At 43.9% G+C, this 22,788-nt stretch overlaps 1 protein-coding gene across 2 annotated transcripts in view; it reads right to left on the bottom strand.

Annotated features, from left to right (window-relative positions):
* The window catches only part of MYH7B (myosin, heavy chain 7B, cardiac muscle, beta), a 59,568-nt gene extending 58,922 nt beyond the window's left edge, over nucleotides 1-646 (bottom strand). For both annotated transcript variants that reach the window (XM_015425262.1, XM_015425263.1), the window contains exon 1: nucleotides 590-646. The gene's annotated coding sequence lies outside the window, so the exon portion shown is untranslated. The remainder of the gene's footprint in view (nucleotides 1-589) is intronic.
* Between the last annotated feature and the right edge of the window lie 22,142 nt (nucleotides 647-22,788).

Below are 22,788 nucleotides of genomic sequence, written 5' to 3' on the forward strand. Positions count from 1 at the left end.
TGTTCTAGCCTCCACTACCTATGCCAGTTCACGCCTTGTAGATGTCACTGTGCTTTAACTCTGATTGAGCTGACATCTGTATATTTGCTAGTACATCTGTGGTAAAGGTGACGGGCTGAAGCCCCCATTGTTACGATGAGTGCCACTAAACTAAATGCGAAGGTGGCTCGATGTAACCAGTACTTTTGCAAAAGCCCTAGGAAAACAGGGCTCTTACTGGCAACTGCGGCTAGGCCGTCAACCCTTGTGGTACCACCACTAATCACTTTGTAGGCAGCTGCTGCAATGGTTCTGAATAACAGAAGCTACAGGCAAAAAATAGTATTCTTATCATACATGGTAAAACGCTACATCTATGGCATGCACTAATGTTTGTTCAGTCAATGTATATCTTCATAAATGTGCATTTTCCTTCCGTCTGTGCCTTTGAACACACCACCCCTGCTCCACCGCTCTTGAATTAGCACTCCAGACACATGCTTCCTGTTTCTCTCTCTCTCTCTCCTCTCTCTTTGTTTTTCCGTGCTAATGGAAACAGGTTAATAGTACAGAACAAACATGCAACACATACATGCTCTTTATTACCAACCTTGGCCACGGGGCTGAGTGACTGTGTGTGCAGGTTCTGGGAAGCCCCTTTTTATTGTGTCTGTCAAGGTCAGGGTAGGGAGAGATATGTCAGAAATTCCCATGTGTCATATCCACACAGCTCCATTGGTGCTGCTGTCCCACTGCCCATAGAGACACAAAAGGCAAACTTTTATCTCTCTGCAGATGCAGGCTGGTTATTTTTACTCCTGTATTGTCAAGCGATTACAAAGGCAGAGAGAGGGGGCTCCAGCTCAGAAAGACAGAGAACACTTCAAGCTATTCTGTTCCAGAAGAATGGAGTGAAGCATAGTCTGAGAATCTGTTCCTCACCTCTTTCCTTTGTTTAAACTTCTGACCACAGATTTGGGCCTGTTTCACTTTCACTACCAGGAGAAGTAATTACTGAGCAAGATCTTAACAGACCACTCTTTGTCCATTACCAAGGTGATCCTAAAATCCAAGATTAGGAGGGTTTTGCTTGTTTGTTGTTCTTCAGTCCTACTTGGGATCAAACACCATTTAATTTCAAACCAAGTGAATTAAAAATATAGGATACCTACATTTTGGTGGAATAAAAAGGAAATAAACTAGCTCCAGGTCTCCTTAGTTTCTTGGTTTTAAGAACTGTTTCCATTTATTTGATTTATAACAACACATGTAACAAATACTTAAAATTTTGACAAAGAAAGGGAGTATAAACTATGGGGAGGGAGCTAAAAGGAAGAAAGGGGGGGATTAAACAATAAACCATATTTTTCATTCCCAGCTGATCTACTCCTAGCCCATTGTCCATGTAAATTGTCCCCCTTAGGTACAGCTTTCAACAACTTAGCTCTTGAAAGGGAAGAGGGAAATACTGCACTATTGCCAGGGGCGGATTAAGGCTCACTGGTGCCCTAAGCACTGACCAATCTTGGTGCCCCCAATCTTGGTGTCATAGCCTATGACACTGCACCTTGCCAACAAAAAACAGAAGATAACCCTAGGGTTCACCATGATCAGTGTGCACTAGTGTTATCAAAAAAACCTTTTTTACAAATCTTTTTTTTTTCCTTTTCACCCTTTTCCCAACTTCGTGGTGCCCCTTAGGCCCTGGTGCCCTAAGCATGTGCTTAGTCTGTTTAATGGTTAATCTGCCCCTGACTATTGCTGACAAAATTAGGAGACAAGCTGCACATGACACAGGACGGGAGTTCAGACAGGAAAGAGAGTCCCTTCTGTGTCTTCTGTGCTCCAAGGGTGTATAAAGAAGCACAACTATTAAAAATGCTTCTGAAAGATGCTCCAACTAAGACTAATGAGTTTTGGAGTGCATTTAGGTGGTCTCGTGCAATGCTCTGCTTACTGTTTAAAATAGGGATCAGGAACCGGAGCTATCAGGGGCAATGAAGCCCACTGCGTAACTGTATGACTGTCCTCATGCCCGCCCCCCCCCCAAGTCTGTACATTTTGATCAGAAATGCCTTTTGAGTTCTGTGCTGGGAACTCCATTCCCACATCACGGGGGCCCAAATCAGTTTGGGAACATGGCATGTAAAGAGATGGGGCTTAAACTTCCCCTGCCATGCCATTTGCCCATCCTGAAACAGCCTCAGGGAGCTGCCCTGTTGGGGAAAACTGCATATATCCATCAGTATATGTACATTTCCCTAGTGGGGAAACTAGTTGGCTTCCTGGGGCCATTTCAGATTGAGGAAAATGGTGTAGGGGAAGGTTGAAGCCTCCTTTAGTGGTACACTATGGTCCCCACCCAGATTGGGCCTATACAGAATTTGGGATTGAATTTTGAGCATGGAACTCACAACGTGTGTCTGATCAAAAGTCCTCATGCTAGACCCAGGGAGAATACATGGATAGTATAAGGTATGAGCTGATTCAACAAATGCCATTTTGAGCCTGTTGTTGTTGTTAGCTATTCAGTCGTGTCCGACTCTTGGCAATTCTATGTGCCAGCTCTCTCCATGTTTTCTGATCTTGTACTGTTTCTTTGAGTCATTCCATGCTCAGGCTGGTGTCAACTTGTATGGTGTCTAGTCACCATGTTCTTTGGTGGCCCAGTTTCCTTTCACCGCTAACCACTCCAAACAAGCCCGTAGCCAGGATTTTTTTGTTTGGGGGCATTTACATTTTTAAGGGGGCAGTTAAATCACAGTTAATTAAATTAATCTGAATGCCTGTCTTTAAAGGGGGAGGATCTGAGCCTGTTTCTAGCCCTTCCTTTCAAGGGACAGGGCAACAAGTACATCAGTTCCTGGGGGGGGGATGCTCAGGGGTCATTTAAATGCCTTCAGAAGCCGTTTAAATGCCTTTTGAGTTCCCTTCCACAGGGCAAGAAAGCTTAGAAAGGCACATTCAATAAATCTCCAACAAACCCCCTTTCTGCTAGCCCAGTACCACCTAGGTCATGATCAAAAATAAGGTTTCTGGCATGGCTATTTGTGGGGCTGGGGTTTTGATTAGGGGGGCAGGGCCCCAAAATGCCCCACTGTAGCTATAGGCGTGACTCCATGCATAATTGCTTTTTCTAGTGAGTGCATGACATGGCCAAAATAAGTCAGTCACTGTTTTATGATTTTTCCTTCCAATTACATGTCTGGTTTTATGTGCTCCAATACTTGCCTGTCACTTTTGCTGTCCAAGGAATGTGCAGGAGCCTTCTCCAGCACCACAGCTCAAATGAGTTGATTTTCCTCCTATTTTGCTTCTTCATGGTTCAACTTTCGTAGCCATAGGTTGTTATGGGAAACACAATAGCACAGACTAATCTGCATTTGTTTGCTAGGCTGATGTCCTTGCTCTTCCATATTTGATTCATGCTCATCATTGCTGTGCGACTCAGCATGATTCGATGTTTTATTTCCGGACTGCATTTGCTGTTTTGGTTGATCTGTGATCCTAAGAAAGTGAATTCTTCCACAGTGGTCTAGGTCTTTTTGATGTTTAGAAAGAGGCCAAACTTCTCACTTTCCTCTTTGATTTTCTTGATCAGGGATTCCAGGCCTTCTTTAGTTTCTGAGAGGAGGGTTGTGTCATCAACATATCGAAGATTGTTAATATTCCTTCCTCCTATCTTTACCCTGATTTTTGACTCTTCCAGCTCAAACTTCCTCATAGTTGTTTCAGTATACAGGTTGAATAGGAACGGTGAAAGAATGCAACCTTGTCGTACTCCTTTCTCTATCTTGAACCAATCAGTATCTCCATATGGTGTTCCCATAGTGGCTTCCTGGTTTGTGTACAATGATTGTATCAACTTGACCAGATGTGCTGGCACCCCCAGGTCTTGTAGGGCTCTCCACAGTTTATCATGATTGACACAGTTAAAGGCTTTCTTGTAATCGATGAAGCATAAATAGATAATCTTTTAATACTCATGAGATTTCTCCATGATCCAATGCAGATTAGCCTAGCCACTGCTAAAACAAGCAGCTTGGAAGACACCCCACAATCCCTGCCACTGTCTTTTTGTATTAAGCAGCTAGCCACCATAAGGTCTTAAAACCCCTGGAGTGTTAAAATTACTTTGGATTGATTGATTTTGTGCTATGGCTAGCCTTAACAGGCCAGTTAGTTAGGAACTAAACTGAGCTTATTGTTACAAAGGAAGGTAACTCCACAAAGTTGCTTGGAGCGAAAGGGTTAACCCTAAAGTGTGAGAAATCTGAAATAAGAATGTCTTGCAGGCTTTAGAAAGCTAATTAGCAATCCCATAGGCTGATTTTAAAATGGGAAGGGGGGTGCTTAGCCCTTTCTGCCTTTAATGTTGCAATTGCTTCTCTAAAGCTGAACTTGCTCCATGAGGGGAAAAGACAGGTGCAGCTCTTGAAACTTTCCCAGCATGGGGCTGTTGGGATGTTCATGCACCCAAAAAGGAAGGTATACCTTCTGTCTGAATGAAAGAAAGCAGCCTCTTTGCCCCCTTCATCTGCACATTTTCACAGTGAATTGTTTTGGGGTTGTTGCTAACAGCAACAGAAATCAAGAATGGGTGGGGGGATCAGAGCGACATTATGACAATACAAGTGGCAAGTATTTTGCTCTGCTTTCGCAAGTTGCTCCCAGTACAGTACCACCACCACCACCACCACCATCATCATCATCATCATCCCCCACCCTATCCCATGAGTGGAATATATGAAGGGCAACACAAGCCCTCCTGTTTTGTAGATATTTCTCCCACTGTTTTCCACTGTCTACAGAACACTAAGGTATTGGACCCCTCCTCTCCAAGACAGGTGGAGTATGATTTATTGTATGATTTGCTTACATTTCTTTGCCCATTTCAGTCTTTGAATGTACCCCCATAAGCATCCTTTGACCTACAGAGAACCAAAGGCATAAGAAAGCATCCACTGACCAAAGCCTCTTTGAGAAGAACAGTTAAGCAGCACAGCCACAAGCGACTTAGAAAATACTGGTCCAAAGATCTGTTGACACAGAGCCAACAACACTTTGTCCAAAATATATGGTGTGTGTGTGTGTGTGTGTGTGTGTGTATGTAAAGTGCCATTGAATCACAGGCAACTTATGGCCAAGTGCTTTCAAGGCAAGTGTGAAGCAGAGGTGGTTTGCCATTGCCTTTGCCTTTCTTTGTAGACTCTTCCCTGATAGTCTCCCTTCCAAGTACTGATCCTGCCTAACTCCTGAAATCTGATGAGATTGAGCTATATCATGCTGCCTTCCCTCTCATATGACTTACGGTTTGATTAAAATAATAACCAGATATTGGGAACTTCCTTCACATAAATAACAAGAAGGGGGACCCACATTACTTGCGGGGGGGAGGAGTATTCCCCACAGCTCCCAGCCTCCGGAAGCAGGACCTCCACAGGAGGAGGAAGCAGCAGCAGGTGAGCCCAGCAGGCAGACCCATGAGGCCCACTAAGCCTTCTCCCTTCTCTCCCCCCCCCACCGGTGGCGGCGGCAAGGCCTCAGGCCCGCCAAGCCTTCCCCCCCCCCAGCACTGGGGGGGGGGGGGCCTGAGCGGCCCATAGCTGCTGGACGGCGGCGGCAGCGAGGAGCCCTGAAGTCCGCCAAGCCTTCTCCCTTCTCCCCCCCAGGCACCGGTGGTGGTGAGGCCTGAGTGGCTTACAGCTGCTGGCCTGCCGAGCTTTCTCCCCCCCCCCCGCAGCAGCAGTGAGACAGTTGCCAGGGCATTCTCTACGCATGTGCAGGGAACGCTGTTTTACTTTTGGGGGGATTTAAATATCCCCCATAATTTTTTTCAACTTTTTAGATTTTTCTGCAAACCTGGAGACTGCTCCAAGTGTGCAGGGAAATCTCTCTGCCCCCCGCAAGTGCCCCCGATGTGCGGATTTAGATATCCACACAGAGGGGGCAACTTGGCTATTAGATATATAGATATAAAGGCAATACAGTCTTCCACCCAGAAAATACTATTTGCCCACCGTTGTATCAAGAACTATACCTTGTCAAATCAATCACCCTTCCTGGACTATCAAAAGTAGTCCGATGCCCATTTTCTATCAGTTAATTTCACTGTCCTATTGCAGACTGTACCCCAGGGAGTTGTGTATGCATTGGACTGGGACAGTTCCAATATGACCCCAGTACTTGTGTCTAGTCAGTAAATATGTAAGGGGTGTTCTGATGTGACAGACCCAGCTCAGGGACTAATTTGGGTCACAGCTCCGCCTCCCAAAAGCAGTAGGAGTTCTTTTCAGTTTAGATTACTGCAATGGGACACCCAGAACCTTCCAGCAATTAGCATTACAAAAGGATACAAGTATTGCACTATTCTTGAGCAGCGGTATGTATGCACCAAAATATTTTTTAAAGGTGAGTGGAAAATCATGATAGTGGCATAACAACAGCAGGGGGAGGTGGTTGTTCACTTTATTCTTCATCACCTTGGCAATGTCGAAACATATGTATTCAAGAACCATATTCTTGCAAACAGTGCCTTAACAAGGCACTGAGCAGACCAGTCAATTGATCCAGAATGTGGAAGACAATTGGGAACTACACATAACAGCAGGGATATATATATAATAAATAAATCAACTAATAGATCGCTGGAAGTCTCTTTAAAGCAGGCAGCTTATCAGGTAGGTTGCCCAGCCATGTACAAAAGGGCTGTGAGGCTTTAGGGAGAGAATCATTCAGTCTCAAATTACCCCGGCCTTACTGAAATCCCAAAGGGTGGGTGCTACTGCTGATTACCAGAGTCCCTTTGAGAGAAATATTTCTGCCTTAGAATCTCTGATTAGTGGCAGGAAGAGGAAGGACTGCAAGCTGTTGGGCTGTTTGCTGAAAGGTTCTACACTCAACACATCGTTTGTATCAGCTGCTGTGAGAAGCCACCCGAGCAAGGAGCTAAGTCACAGATTAGATAGAGACAATGGGCAGAGCAGCTATTTCAGGCATATTTCCATTGGGCCACTGATAGGAAAATGTTCATAGATGACATATCATCGCACTGGTTCTCCTGCCCTGGGCTACACTGGTAACAATCACAATACTTTATATCCCACCTGTTCTGCATCATGAAACAGGGCAAAGTACGTAGGATTCCAATGCAAGCATTGACCATACCCTGTCCTGATTAGCTCCAGGAAGGTTGCTTGAATTGTCACAGTCAGATATTTGACTGGTAGATGGTGTTCTGAAATTCAAGATCTAATATGTCTTCCAAGAAGAAGCCACTGCCACTAGGGAGGCTGATGAATAAGCAAAGGAGACACTACTGGACAGCTGTCTGGTATAGGTCAGGTTTGGTTTGTGTCTTGGCTATCGTACTTTAGGACACATTGTTGCAGGGACTGATGAGGTTTGAAAAAAACGAAAGAGCCCTGTTGGATCAAACTGAGGGCCCATTCAGAGTGCAATCCTGGCTTATTACCAGGTAAAAAGGTAAAGATAAAGGTTTCTCTTGCTCGAAAGCTAGTTGAATCTGACTCTAGGGGGCAGTGCTCATCATTTCCAAGCCGAAGAGCCAGCGCTGTCCAAAGACATTTCCGTGGTCATGTGGCCGGCATGGCTAAATGCTGAGGCACATGGAACTCTGTTACCTTCCCACAGAAGCGGTATCTATTTATCTACTTGCAATTTCTTGCTTTCGAACTGCTAGGCTGCCAGGAGCTGGGGCCAGAGACAGGAGTTCACTCTGTCACGCGGCACACTTGGGTCTCGAACTGCTGAGCTACTGATCTGCAATTCAGTGTCTTAACCTGTAAACCACCGCGGCCCCTTACATGTGCCTAGATTTGCACTGCTTGTCTAGCACCCTCAAGGACTAACAAAATTTGTGACAGGGTATGAGCTGTCATGAGTCACTGCCAAGCAGTGACTCACAAAAACTCATACCCTGCCATAGATTTTGTTAGTCTTTAAGGTGCTACTGGAGTCTTGCTCTTTTATACTGCTACTGACTAACACGGCTACCCATCTTGAGCTGTCTGGCACCGTTTCCCACTGTGGCTGGTCAGATTCCTCCAGTGAATCCAGCAGAACATGACCACAGAAGTCCTCCTGTGCAGTTGTCCCTCAGGAACTAGAATTCATAAGGCATACTTATGATGAACCTGAACATTCCACGTATCCATCAGGACCAGTAGCCATGAATGTGGCTAATCCCCATTTAAACCCTGACTGGCTGCTTTATGCTTTGTTCTTTTTCAGTTGATGTTTAAGAAGAAGGGAAAGAAGAAGAAAATTAGCTGATTATTGTAATAATCCACAGTCAACAGAAGTTAAAGGACATGTCAGTTACAGCATGTGAGATCATGATTAAAACTGAAAAGCAGGCCGTTTTGAAATGTGGATCTGGAAAATCAGATACAAGGCTTTTGATGGGGCGGGAATTGAAATATCTCATTTCTAACTTTGGCAATTTTCATGAACGTCAAATGGAAGTTTAGATGTCAATTTTCTGAAATTAAAATTATCTCCGTGGTGATCAGTGAATTAGTATCAAAGAATATGACAATATTTACTTCAATAGCCTATCAAAGCTCTTATCATATTGCCACTTCTTATGTTAATGTTTGAAGACTTCAGTGTCTTAAAATGCTTCTTAAAATGTAATGTGGAAAGGTGAACAAAAGCACCTATTTCACACCCAGCTTCTCATTCTATCTCATATTAATCCTACACCTGGCTAACAACCTGCACTCCTGCTCATGTGTTACAGTGAATTAATATACAAGCAGAGGTCCATCAGTGGCTATTAGTCAAAAGGTATAGATAGGGACTCTGGGGCAAGTGATGCTCTGTCATCTTGGTGCTTGTGTGTGGGGGGGTCAACAGTGGGAGGGCTTCTAATGTCCTGGCCCCACTGGTGGACCTCCTGATGGCACCTGGTATTTCTGGCCACTGTGTGACACAGAGTGTTGGACTGGATGGGCCTTTGGCCTGATCCAACATTGGCATCTCTTATGTTCTTATGTATGTTCTTAACCTGCATGTATATGTGTATATGGTTTGTAAGAAGTAGCCAACATGCATTCAATTAGCAAATAAAACCGGGGACCAGTACCTGGATAAATGTGGGGCTTAAATCACAGATTTAGTGATACACATGTTGAATGCAACATCAGAATTACTCAGTGCACAAAGAAAGAAAACTCAAGTGTACACATATTGTATACATATTGTACATGAGTTCACTGTAATTTGTGAACTGGGCTCCTATGCAGTCACAAAGAAGCATCATGCTGGTAAGAGAGATGGAGCTGCCAGTTTTCCTTTTTAGCAGCAGCCCCTTGCACCTTCTGTGCTGCGGCCGACCTTCAGGAGGTAGAGGGGGTGGCTACCAGGAGAGGTATTTCCACACCATCCTTGAGATCCAAGCATCAGTCTCTGGGCATAGGGCTGAAACAGAACTGAAAACTGTGCAAGCAGATGAAGAAGAACCAAGAAGAAATTAACAGGAGCAACCAAAAGAGAAAGGCAGAAGATGCCTGATTTGGCTACCCAGCTTTGTTCTAGCTGGTGCTTGTTACAGTGGAACCTTTCTTGCCTTTGATTCATAGCAAAGCTTCTCACTATCTTACCCACAGGACACAGTGCAAGATGTTACGGGTGCAAGATCAGATGAAATGCAAAGTTTAGGGGCACTTGTCACCATGAAAGATTGCATGGAACTTCTTTTTAGGGAGGTGCTAACACAGGGGTCTTCCTGACCTGTTTCAAAAAAGAGGATTGGTATCTGCTTTCTAAATTGCCCTTGGGGTTTCAACAGGATATAGGGTTTTTTTTTCATTTATCCCAAACTAGTATGTAGTGTTTGTTTGCATTGTAGTTCTTAGCAGCTGCTGCTTTGAACTGAAGAGGTGGTTATATTTCACATATAAGTGAAATAATCCCCTACATTGTGCACATATCAGCTGGGCAGCTTTAGAAATCATTGTGGTGAAATAGTGCTCCATAAATTAGACTGTGAACGACTTCTGTCTCTGTAATGTAGGTCTCATGTGGCTACCAAGACAAAACATATTCGGTACAACCCACTCCAGTGCATTTCAAAGGAGAGTTAAGGAAATTTTAAACCTCTTCAACTGATCTCAGCAAGGCTTGAAAGAGTTTATGTTTGGCTGCAGCATGTCTATTGTTATTAAGGGCCCTTGTGCTGAAGGGGCTTTACTACCTTGCTGAAAAAACAGAGTTTTCTGCCCTCTCTTTGTAGCCATTTATCTCTTGTATGAATCATTGCGAGCAATCTGTTGGTGTACACCTGGTACTGTGGAGTGGGACGTCTTGGAGTGGTGAACTCCTGCTCTCTATCTGTGGGCCATAATGGTCTAAATCAAATATATTATTTTTTTATTTTTTAATTAAGAACAAATAACATATATACAAAAGCACAAAAGTACGTAAGATGCATTGCCAATCTATCCTGTGTATAACTTACTCAGATTCCAAACCTTAAACTGTTACATATACTAGACTGAACAAAATATATAGGGCTCTCATGTACATAATTCAATAATAGTGTTTTTTTCTGATTCTGTTTGGCTTGTGAGCTGTAATAAAGACTGACTGACTGTATGTCTCTGTGATGGATTGCACTCTGTGATGGAATGCATTTACAAGCTCATAAGCACAGTTTGATGTAGTGGTTAACAGCGCGGACTCTAATCTGGGAGAACCAGGTTTGATTCCCCACTCCTCCACTTGCAGCTGCTGGATGACATTGGGCAAGCCATAGTTCTGCCAGAGCTGCTCTTGAAAGAGCAGTTCTGGAAAGAGCTCTCTCAGCCCCACCTACCTCACAGGGTGTCTGTTGTGGGGAGGAGAAGGGAAGGGACTTTGTAAGCCTCTCTGAGACTCCAAGTGAAGGGCAGGGTATAAATCCCATTTCTTTTCTTCTTCTTAATGCCTCACAGAGCCAGAGAGCCTTGAGTGACAGGCCACTCAAAGAAATTTGATTGGTTAGCATCAGTTGAGCAGAAAGACTTGGGAACTGACTGCTGAAGAGAACACACAGAGAAGAGAACTTAAAACAGCTTCATACCGACTGTGGACTGGGAAGGTTGTCAGGAAGAGTGGTTGGTGAAGACCCCCCTTTGAGCCAGGAAAAGGAATAGATCTTGTAGTTAGAGAAGGGATTCCCTGGCCAGTTGATAAGGGAGATAGCTCAAATATTGGAGTGATTCTGGAGGGTTCAGAGAAGGAATCTGCGGACTTGGTAGTGTATCTTTGCCTTCTGAAACCTGAAGAGTCAGTTAAATTCAAGGAAGTGTACTGGATTGTTTAGAAAACACTGAAACCAAAGCCTCTCAAAGATTCCAAGACTTTGTTAAAAGCTTTAAAACTCTCACTTGCTGAAAACATAGGCACTGGAGTTGGTGATTATAATAAATTTACCTCAGCATATTTGACTCACCTCAGAAATGTTACCCCTAATTTAACTCGACCTTTCCCTCTCTACATTAAATAAAATATCTTGTTTATTTTTGAACATTCTAAAGTAGGGTTGCCAGGTTGGATTTTTCTGCTGGTGGTGGGGGGAGGGAGCCTTCAGAGATTGGGGCACGCGATGTCACCACACACAACATTGTTGGCACAATGACATCATGCAGAAATGATGTCATCATGCTGGGGATATCACACGGCAATGCTGTAGTGTCACTGCATGACATCCCTGGTGTGATGATGTCACTTCTGTGTGACATCATCATGCCAATGATGATGTCACTTCTCTGTGATATCATCATGCCAATGATATCAATGTGCCTGTTTGGGGGTGGGGCTTCCCCCTCCAGCCAGTTGGACAGCAAAGGGCTGGAGCCTTGGAAATTGGGGGAACCCCTGCCAGGACTGGGAGTCTGGCAACCATCTTCTAAAGTCACTCGTGTGCCATTTTCAGAAGTTTACATTAAAGAGGGTGATTTTGTCTCTTCCCTCAAGTTTCTGGGCTGAGCTAGCAGCAGAATATAATACTGCAACAGGACGGGACAGCCATAAACCTTTACAAAAGAAGAAAATAGATAAAGGGGCTGCTCAGCCAGAAAGGAATTAAAAATGGAGGGAAAATCCTGCATTTGAGTGAGAGAACATGGCTAGGTCATCACAGTCTTCCAAAACAGGGAAGTTGGATTGTACCCAGATTGGCTGAAAGAACAGCCAAGCCACCCAGAAAGGCAAAAAAATTCTACAAGTACGGCTCAAACCACACTTACCACTCAACAAATTTGAAAATGGACAGGTTTGCAACTAGCATAGTCAAAAGTTGTAGTGCAGAGACAAAATGGTGCCATGTGGGACTTCTGTTGCCTCTTCAGGCTTGGATTTGAGAGAGGGAGCACTTCCAGAAGCAGCTGTTCTATGATGACTGCCGAATGTAGACCTCATTCACTAAATGCATATAATTGCTCTTACCAGTAGACTGCCAACCTCCAGGTGCTGGCTGGAGATCTCCTGCTATTACAACTAATGTCCACGTGACAGAGATCAGTTCACCTGCAGAAAATGGCTACTTTGGAAGGTGGACTCTATGAAATACCCCACTGAAATCCCTCCCCTCCCCAAACCCTGCCCTCCTCAGGCTACACTCCCAAAATCTCCAGGTATTTCCCAACCCAGAGCTGGCACCTCTACTTAACAGCTGGGCAAAACCTTGGATTGATAAAGATATCACTTTGCACATGCCTTGAAAAGGAAGTTCAGTTCCACACTGTTTACCTAATGTTTACCTAAGCAGGTTTGGTCAATGATCCCTTAATTAAGAAATGCACAGCCAGACTCAGTAATTCATGCTCCCTCAACGTCCTGGAATAACCCCCCCCCCCCATCACCACCCTAGCAGTTTGTCCACCCAGAAAACCCCATTGCCTGTCTTCTTAAAATTAATAATATGCTGGTTCTGAAATGAAGATAAGGCAGACTCCTTTCACACGTGTTGGACATGCATACATGCCTCCAGTCATTGGAAACAAATGCTGAAAATTATATCAATTGGGTTTGAAAAATAAATTCCCTATAAAAACACTGTTGTTGGATTACCTACCTGATATCCCTGGAGACCAGCAAATGGTTGACTTACATATGACGACTGCTGCCAGACAATGGAGACAAAAAATATCCCTAAGCTACCAGACTGGTTGTTGGGGGGAAAAAAGGAGATACACACTTTAGCAAAATAACTGCTTAACAGAAAAACAGAGATACACACGGAGTAGACTTTCTATGGCCAAAAGCGATACAAAGAATAGAACTAGCAATTGTATAATTAGAAATAGTATTAAAATTGTCAGTTGCTAGTGAAGGGTTTTCTATAACCATGGAGGCAGGACATAAGTGGCTATAGATTGGCAATGTATTTTCTGTAATTTTGTATTCATGTATATCTCTGTTATTTCTTTGTTTTTAAATTCAAAAATTGAAAAATTAATACAGGTGATTTAGACCACTGTGGCTCACAGTTGGAGCAGGAGTGCACCACTCCAAGACATCCCATTCCAGAGTCCCAGGCACGCCCCAACAGATTGCTCACAATGATACATGCAAGAGATAAATTCCTGCAAAGAGAGAGCTGAAAATTCTGCTTTTTCAGCAAGCCAGTTCCAATGGAAACCTACAATAGATCCATCCCTGGAGAAAGCGCAGGATAATGAGTGGAGCAAGGCATCATTTTCCATACATCAGGGGTCGTTTCGTAGAAAAAGAGCTAGGGGAACTTATTAGCATAACTCATTAGCATATGCCGCACCCCCTGACATCACCGGAAGTGTGTCATAAGGCCACACACCCCGCCCCCAATGGTCCTGGCCGCCGCTGGCGGCCTTGCAGCTCCACTGCCGAGCCCCATGAGGGGCCCGGCGGTGGACCTGCAAGGCCAGCGGGAGTGCAAGGAAGCCCCGCGAAGGCCCTCCCTGGCCCCAGGCAGGCAGGGGTGGGGAGAGGCAGGGAGGAAGCAACTTACCCTCCCTCTTCTCCTGCCTCCTCCTGGCTGAATGAGGGCCGGAAGCGGGGCGGCTGGAAGCAGGGGGCGGGGCTTCATCATGTGCCCCGCCCCCATACCTCACCCGGGGGAACTGCAATCCCCCGCGATCCCCCCGAAATGACCTCTGATCTAGACAGATATTTCAACCCAAATTCTTGGAATTTATGAAACAAAAATTCATGAACCACTGATAGAACCCCAAGGCAGGGCCGCAGCCAAGTCGGCCCACCTTGACCACTAATTTACGTCATAATTTTTTTTATTTTTCAGAAACAAGCTTTTTAAATTTCTGACATTGCAGCTTCCATTTAAAGAATAAGAACTTGGTTTTAGAACAGGAAAATTCTAGCTGAAAATAAGAAATCATAGGCAGAACACCTCCCCCCCCCCCAATGGGCCCAATGGTGGTGCTCCAAGCTCCACCCACCAGACTTGCCCAGCTCTCCCAACCCAATATTGCCTCAGGCTCAGGAGGTGTAATGTATTCAGTAGCTGCCACTGAATGCATGATGTATGTGAAACATCTAATTGACTTGCCATGTTGAGCTTCGTCCTGGGCTAGGATCCAAATCCATCCAATCGCATTGCTAGCCCAGGAAGCACCTAGCCAATCACTTTACAGCAAGCTCCCTGAGCGGGAACGTCCGTGATTGGTCCTTATATGAACAACCGTATTGGTTGGTATTTGTGCAGTGGGTGTGGCTACATTAGCCGGGAGAGTTTAAAAGCAGGACAACTGCAACGTAAAAGCTGAACTGTTCTGTTCTGGCTATCAGATGTTGATCCGTGTTGGAGTTGTGTTCGAGTTGAAGAATAAAGTTGTGTTCTTGCTGAATCACTGTCCGACTGCGAGCAACTTAACAGGAGGACTGATTTTTTAAAGATTATTACTCATACCATGTTTTGGTGTGTGTGTGGGGGAAATCCCCTTCGATTAATATGACAGCTAGCCTAGTAGAGGGCTTAAAGGGGGAGTGGGAAGTAACTTAAGGAAGTTATTATTAAGGAAGGTGTTTGTTGTAGTTATAAAGCTGCATAATAGAATAGCAGGCAAAAACTTCATAAAAATGTTCTTATTCAAATTATATATTTATGACAATAATATTAAATTCACATGAACCTTTGTTCATGCTGACAGAATTATAGATGTTTCTGTTATAAGGAAATGAGTGATTTTTTCCATTCATTTATTTGAAACCACTTCTGGGAATGTAGCAGCTGTGCCAGTGAGAAGAGCTGGTAAATGGCCGTGTCCCAGGGTAAAGTAGGCAACCATTGAACTCAGACTTGTGTCAAAGCCATGTGAAGGATGATCCTCACAGGTGTGTCCCCACAGTTATCTGGGGTGGCTTCCAGGAGGATTACCATTGGAAAAATCCATAGTTGAGTATTTGGACATATGAATATTCATGTTTTATTTTGTTAAGTGGTTCTTGTTACATTGGAACAAGGCCCAAAATAGTTCATTTTAAATTAGTGGCACTACTCTAGAGTAAACAAATCATGGATTGCAGCCTCAGACAAAGCAGAATATAAATTAGATTAAAATACATCAAGCAAGCCCCAGTTTCTCAGGTCTCTGACAGGAAAGAGATAAGTTTCAGAAGCTGTCCCTGGCTCTTCTCCAGGTCCAGATTTTTGAGGGAGACAGTAATATATTTACTTAATGAATTACCCTCTTCACAGTGAGTATAATTCAGGCAGAGACACACCAAAAGGCGGGGGGAGGGAATCCCTTGAAGCTGAACATGAGCTATTCCCCACCCAAGCCCTAGGGATCACCAGGATCTTGTTTAGTAGAGACAAGGGCATGATTGACTTTATGTAAGAATGTGATACAGAATGAAAGTTAGCCGCTAAATCTCTTCACTCACTGGTAAGGAGATGGCAACTAAGCACCTTAAAGTCCTGTCTGGACAGTGTAATTAAGGCCTCAGTTGCAGACGCTTGTGGCTAGGGCTACTGGTTGTTCTGAAGAACCGCAGTTATTCTAAGGTTTTCTTTCTCAAGAGCTATTTTGAAGAGCAGCACGTGTCGGATTCCAGGACAGCAGCCGAGCGTCATCCGTGTAAAACTTACAGTTGTTGTAGGTTATCATGCATGCAATGCCAGAGCATGACTTAACAGGCCAAGAGAGCAACTTCAGCCTTCAGGAAAACAGCATACACTATGAACCCTGATGCTTTCTCGCACGCGCGCACACACACACACATATACTATGGGCTGCCTTTTCCCAAAACTGATTCCACTTGTATTCAAAGAGACACAGAGGATTAATAATGCCATCCTAATCAGAGCCCAGTAGGGTTGCCAGGTCTGGGTTGGAAAATACCTGGAGACTTTGGGGGGTGGATGTGGGAGAGGGCAGGGTTTGAGGAGGGGAGGGGCCTCAGCGTGGTACAATGCCATTGAGACCACCCTTCAAAGCAGCCATTTTCTCCAGGGGAGCTCTGTCAGCTGGAGATCAGTTGTAAAAACGAGAGGTCTCCAGGCCCCACCTGGAGGAGGCTGGTAAGCCTAGAGTTCAGTGGTCTTAGAAGGATGTTATTCTGCTTAGGATGGTAGTGTTAGGCTACATACCTGAATGGGACATGAATTTGTGAGGTGATCCCAAAACCTCCAGCTTCAGAGCTAATTGTGATTTATACATGTATTTATTTAGTACATTTTTATCATGCCTTTCCTCCAAGGAGTTCAGAGTGGTATACTATGCTCTCCCCTCCTCCATTTTATCCTCACAACAATTCTGTAAGGTGGGTGAGACTGAAAGAGAATGACTGACCCGAGGGCAACCCGCAAGCTTTGTGGGTAAATGGGCATTTGATCCTGAATCTCCCAGACCCTAGTTTTGACACTTTAACCACCGCGCCACACTGGCTGACATTGTGGCTGAATTAAAATGATTGATGGTGTGAAGTTAAGATGAATGTTTGCTGACAAGGGAACTCTGTCTTGTAAGCACCTGAGATGTAGTGACTGGTTATGGTCAGTCAGTGGCAAGGGAAAACCATTAATTTGTGTTGCAAAAATGAGCAGGTGACTGGAGGCATCTTAAAGACTAGCAAGATTTTAGCCCACAAAATGGAGCCCACTTCTTTTAAAGACTAGCAAGATTTTAGCCCACAACAAAATGGAGCCCACTTCCTCAAATGCAACATGGTGGGTCCTCACTAGAACAGACCTTTACATTTAAGGTATGAAAAAAATTAATGAACCACAAGGTCATAAGAGTTCAATTCACACAAAAGGCCTTTTATTTGCCCAGAGATGACAGTGTGTAGAGGTAGGAACATGTTCATGCTCATACGTAAAGACAAGCCAAGTGAATATTTTGCCATGAGTACATCTGGTAGGAAGCTGATGGGTACTCTGGGCCATTTGCTGAACCCTATGAGAAATTGTACCCTATGCTTTAGGGGATCCATACTAGGTACAGGACAATAGTATAGTGATGCCCCTCAGATTCCGCATACTTGGACCCAGTTAGTCATCCCCCACATCCTCTATGGCAGAATATTTTAATGTGACACAGGACTCATTGGGGAACATCTCAGCAGCTCCAATTTGCAGGACGCCTAAAATCTACACAATTTATCTGTATTACTTATACCATGCTGGTCCACCCAGCTAACAAGGAGTAGTGTAGCATAGGGTTGGGTCCTACAAATGACATACACAATAGTGCTTCTGGATGTGGATCTTTCCCACTTTCCCCTTCCCACACCATCTTTGTATGGCTCCTGAAACAATTGATGCTAGTTAGGGGAGCATTATGGACATAATGCCACCGGGTCCCAAAGGCCACCGTAACGAGAGAGAACTGCATGAAATTGCCCCACCTTCTCTTCTGCCAGTGTAGCTTCTGTTGGCATAAGAGGAATTTGGGAGCAATTTTGCCAATTTCCCCTCCTCATTGCAGCTCTCCTGTGCTCCTTAGCATTCTGTCAACAAATCTGCCCTGGCCTCTATCATTTTGGGGTCACAAGAGGCAGTAGAGGGAAGGGAAAGTAAGCAAACCCATGCTTGCAAATGCCTTCCATGAGCAGTTTATAGGATCCAACCTGTGGTTTACGATCAGCATAGCATGCATATCCCTCAGATTCTTCCTGCTTTTTAATTTTCAGTCTCTGCTAAGAGCACAGAAAACTGCCACTTAAATGTCATTGTATAGAAAATTGATGGGCATCCATTGGTGGAACACAGTGAGTTTTATAGCTGAGCAGGGATGTAACCCAGGATTTCCCACACAATCCACTAGTACTCTGCAATACAGGGATTAAAAGATAATTATGGTGGATTTCCTGAGGCTTTCACCACCTGGTGATGCTTTGTAACAAAGCATTGTTGATTGTGGAGGTTGATTTGGTTGTTCTAGGAAATCTTGGGAAGCTAGTGAGTTTACCACTTAGTTTTTCACACGTGGAGCTTAATTAATGTCACCTGCCAATCAGCTCATAATTTTAAGAAGCCTACACAGGTAAATCACAGATGTGATTCCTCTTCTGTATTTTCTTTTTGCATTAACATCATTCACAGATGAATCAGCTGAGTTGGGTAATAGAGACTTAGAGGATGTTTTAGGACTTGGAGTCCTATGCACACTTACTTAGGAGCAAGTCCCATGAAACTCAACAGAACTTACATTTAAATCTGCATGCCTCTCATCTGGAAAAGACTTTGGAGTACAAATGGTTGATATTGCTAAAAAAATATATCAAAGTTCTTATTTTGCCCATTTCGAACATTTGGAGCCGTTTTGCATGTATCACTAGAAACAGCTTTAAGCCTCTCTGGTGCTATTTATGCCATGGGTGGATGTTGTCAATCTAGGATAAAATGAAGCAAGCAAGCCATCTTTAAACCAAATGAACATTCAAGCCCGTGATGGTTTTCCATTCAGAGTTTACATGCAGAATGTGCAAAATTCCATTTATGTATAAAAACGCCTTTTGCCTCTTTTCCCTTTCTTACCCACTTCACTCTATCTGCTACTGCTGCAGGGGTCATGGTCCTTCCCAAGCATTATTAAAAGGACTACCTACAAAAAGTGCAGGAAGTGCAATTACTTTGGGGGGAAAATGACATGAACTATTTATAAATAACTCATTGGTCCATCCTGTTGGTCCTTTGGAAGTGGTTCCAATGTCACTCCTCTAGTAATGCAGACAATACTTGAACATTGTTTTATTCTGTTACTGTGAAATGGACAGCACCAGCTGCCTTTCTAATTTTAGCATGCCTGAACACCCTCCAATTGTTGTTCTGTACTTCAAACAATAGATGCATGCATTAGGGGATTTAGCATTGCTGGCTTTACCATACTGTTTCATACGAAACAAAGCCTAGAGACAATGGGTTTGTTTGTTTTTTTAATGTCCTCTTCAAGCTGGCATTTATATGAAGGAGATTTTGCAAGCAGGAGATCGTGGCCGCTGTTTTTCTTTTGCATTTCAGACCAAATAAAGATCCAGGACACTTTGGTGTAGGATATGAAATCTCTTCCTTAAAAATAGCACAATTGTTTCCCTCTTTATTTAGCTGCTGCTAAGCATGATATCATCGTCTCAGATGATACAACCATTTTAATGCATTTCAGAACAAATCCCTATTAGTTACAGTGAAACATTAAGGGCTTGTCTACCACAAGAGCTGACACAGTGCAGCACTACAATGAAATTGCTTCAGCCAGCAGCAAACTTGCAGCATCTGAAAATCAGTGTAGGCACCACTTGAAGTTGCGTTTTGGCACTAAAAGGTTAATTCACTAAAAAAAAGATTGCAGAATAGTATGGAGACAGACACTGAACGCCAGTTCATGTTCATGCACACATCATTGGGTACTTAGTCTCAGCATATGATCACTGCAGCTGAACATGTGAATTAACTCCACTGAGAAACGCTGTGATGTGAAGAGGCAATGCCAACATTCTGTGAAGAGACAATACAGACATTCTGAGGCTAAGGTATGGCTCAGTGGGACAGTTTAGGCAATATCCAGGCTGTATGCATGGAAGAGTAGGAAGTGCCCCTTATCTCTCCACTCATTCATAGTGGCAGTCTTGCCTCTGAAACTAGCAAGTACGCACACATTGCTGTACCATCTGATTTGGGATGTTCCACCCATAAGGGTTGAAACCCTAAATTTACAGCACCATTCTAGTCAGAGTTACACCTAAGCCTATTGACTGCAATTCATATAGTAATACTTGTGTGCTGTCAAGTTGCAGTCATCTCATGGCAGCCCCAGGACCAAGGCAAGAGATGAGCAGAGGTGGTTTTACCATTGTCTTCCCTTGCATAGCAACCCTGGCCTTCTTTGTTGGACTTCTATCCAAGTACTAACTATGACGGACTCTGCTTAGCTCCAACTTCTTACATGATTAGACTCCTAAGGGCTATTTAGGCTGTAACTGAAAGAGCATAATTCTGTTTAGGAATGATCTGTTAGTCTAGGATTTTGTTTATTTATCCAATTTATATCCTGCTCCCTCTCCCCCAAACAGGACTTGGGTGGCTAACAGCATTTAAAATCCACCAATAAATAAAATACGAAGGCACAGTACATAACCTTTAAAATATAAAATGTTTAAAAATCTTTCCTTATAAAAATCAATCAACTAGGCAGGGTAGGATGTGTGGATGGTGAAGAGACAGCTATAGTATACCAGCTGCCTAGTGGATCACTATCACACAAAAGCTACCTGGAAAAGAGCAGCCTTGCATGCCTTGCGGAACCTAAGGAGGTCCCGCAAGACATGCACCTCTTTGGACAGCTGGTTCCACAGGACGGGGGCCACCACTGAGAAGGCCCTAGCCCTTGTTTACACAAGGCGGACAGTTTGTGGACTAGGGACCTTCAATAAATTCAGAGGTAATTAGTGGAGAAGATGGGAAGGATCATGCCGGGAGAGGCAGTTCCGAAGGTATGAGGGTCCCAGGCCTTGTGCTCCAAATTGGATGCTACAGCAAAGTGTGGATGCCTGATAACAGCAGGGACTGGGTCAGAGTAAGGGAAGACATGCTCCCCCCATGCTCTGCAACATGAGTTGGGCTGGAGCATCATCCAAGCAGATCCAAAGCTGTCTCTGGTCATCATTTTTAACCTGAGCTGGTCTATTCTTGCCTTTTGTCTTGCCTTTTTTTCCTGCTGACTTTGTCCATTGCCCCTGCCACAAAAGGAGACTGTTTCCCAGACAATCTTTTCCTGTCACAGCATGGTTTGTGTGTGACTCACTGGGTACTTCTACACCAAACGGACTTCCATGGTTGTTATGCTGCCAATGTGAATGTTGGTCCATTTGTGTTTGCAATGGAGATTCCACATGGCACATGCTAATGTGGGTTTTCCTCATTTCCTACCATGGTTTCTCCTTTCACACAAGATACAGATTGCACCTGTTCTGCAATGCTATCATCATGTCATCATGATCTCCCCCCCCACCCTTAAAAGATTCTGGGTGCTTGCATAGCACTCCTCTAAAACAGTGTAAAGCAAATATTTCGGTACGTGCATAACACAGCTCTAGAACAGCAGAATACTAGAATACCAACGCCAAGGTCTTCCTGACCCTTGGATGGCCAGTGAGCCCGCTTTCTGGGGGGTTTGGCAATTTCATCATAGCACTATTGATCTGTTGTTTTGTTACATTGTCCTTCTGCATGAAAATTCAGGATACTGACTGCAGTTTATTACGTGCTCAAAATAGTATGATTGCACTGTTCCAGCAAAAAAAAAAAATTAAGCACATTGGTGTCTTTTTGGAGGGGGAGGGTTTATGTTGTTAATTTGTGCTAGCTGGCAGAGCAAGTGTGGTGTGCACTTTGGGACAGAATTCACACTCCTACCTCAGTCTCTGGTGACTAGGAAAGCAAGGCCACACTATAACTATTTATTCCTCCCCTTTTGTTGCTGACAGTGTATTGAGTTTCAATTGTCCAAATGCTGGGCAGCCCTTGAAAGGGGACTCCGCACCCTAATGCTATAAAGTCTGTCTTTGAAGGTTCTTCAGCAGACACAGGAGAGGTTGACAAGCATAATGCACTTTTCTTTAAACTCTGCAGGACTCTATTTTTAGCAAACAAAGATAATGTCACAGTTGCTCTTGTTCATCTCTTGTAGCATATATGTGCCAAATACTTCCCATGACTGCCATTTTAAAAAATCTTCTAACCTTCACCAAGGTGCGTTGGAGGCCTGTCAGGGTGTAATAGAGATGGGAGAGGGATTCATTAATGAAGCCTTCCAACAGGATAATAATATAGAGCTGATTCACAAGTGACATGTAGAATCTGTGTACATTGTACACTTGATTGATCCTGTATGTGTATTAAGTAATTGCTATGTTCCAATCAATATATGCAGAGGGGAACATCTGATAAACCCTCCACATTTACCCAGGTACTAGTCCCCAGTTTCAACTGCTACTGCAAGGTGAATGTGCATTGGCTTTCTTACGAACAGATGTACAGGCAGGATGTATGTGCATTCACTGTACCGTATGAACAGGGTTTCAGAAAACACTCCATTCCTAGATGGGCAAAGAAGGATAGTTTCTATTTTCTTTTTAAAATTCCTTTCTGTTCTGAAAAAAAAGTACAATTTTCATTGCTGTCAACAAGAGGGCTAGTTGCGTGCAGCATATAGCTTGATTTATCTGAATAAGAGATGGTACAAAGATATCCAGAAAATCTGGGTAACCAGGGAAACCAAGGAATAGTAAATGGAACCTCCGATGCTGAAAGGCAACATCCTTCTGTAGACCAGATGCTGAGAACAAGCAACAGCCTCTCAG

This window comes from Gekko japonicus, unplaced genomic scaffold (genome assembly GCF_001447785.1).
Source record: "Gekko japonicus isolate JY-2015 unplaced genomic scaffold, Gekko_japonicus_V1.1 scaffold2, whole genome shotgun sequence".
NCBI lineage: Eukaryota > Metazoa > Chordata > Lepidosauria > Squamata > Gekkonidae > Gekko > Gekko japonicus.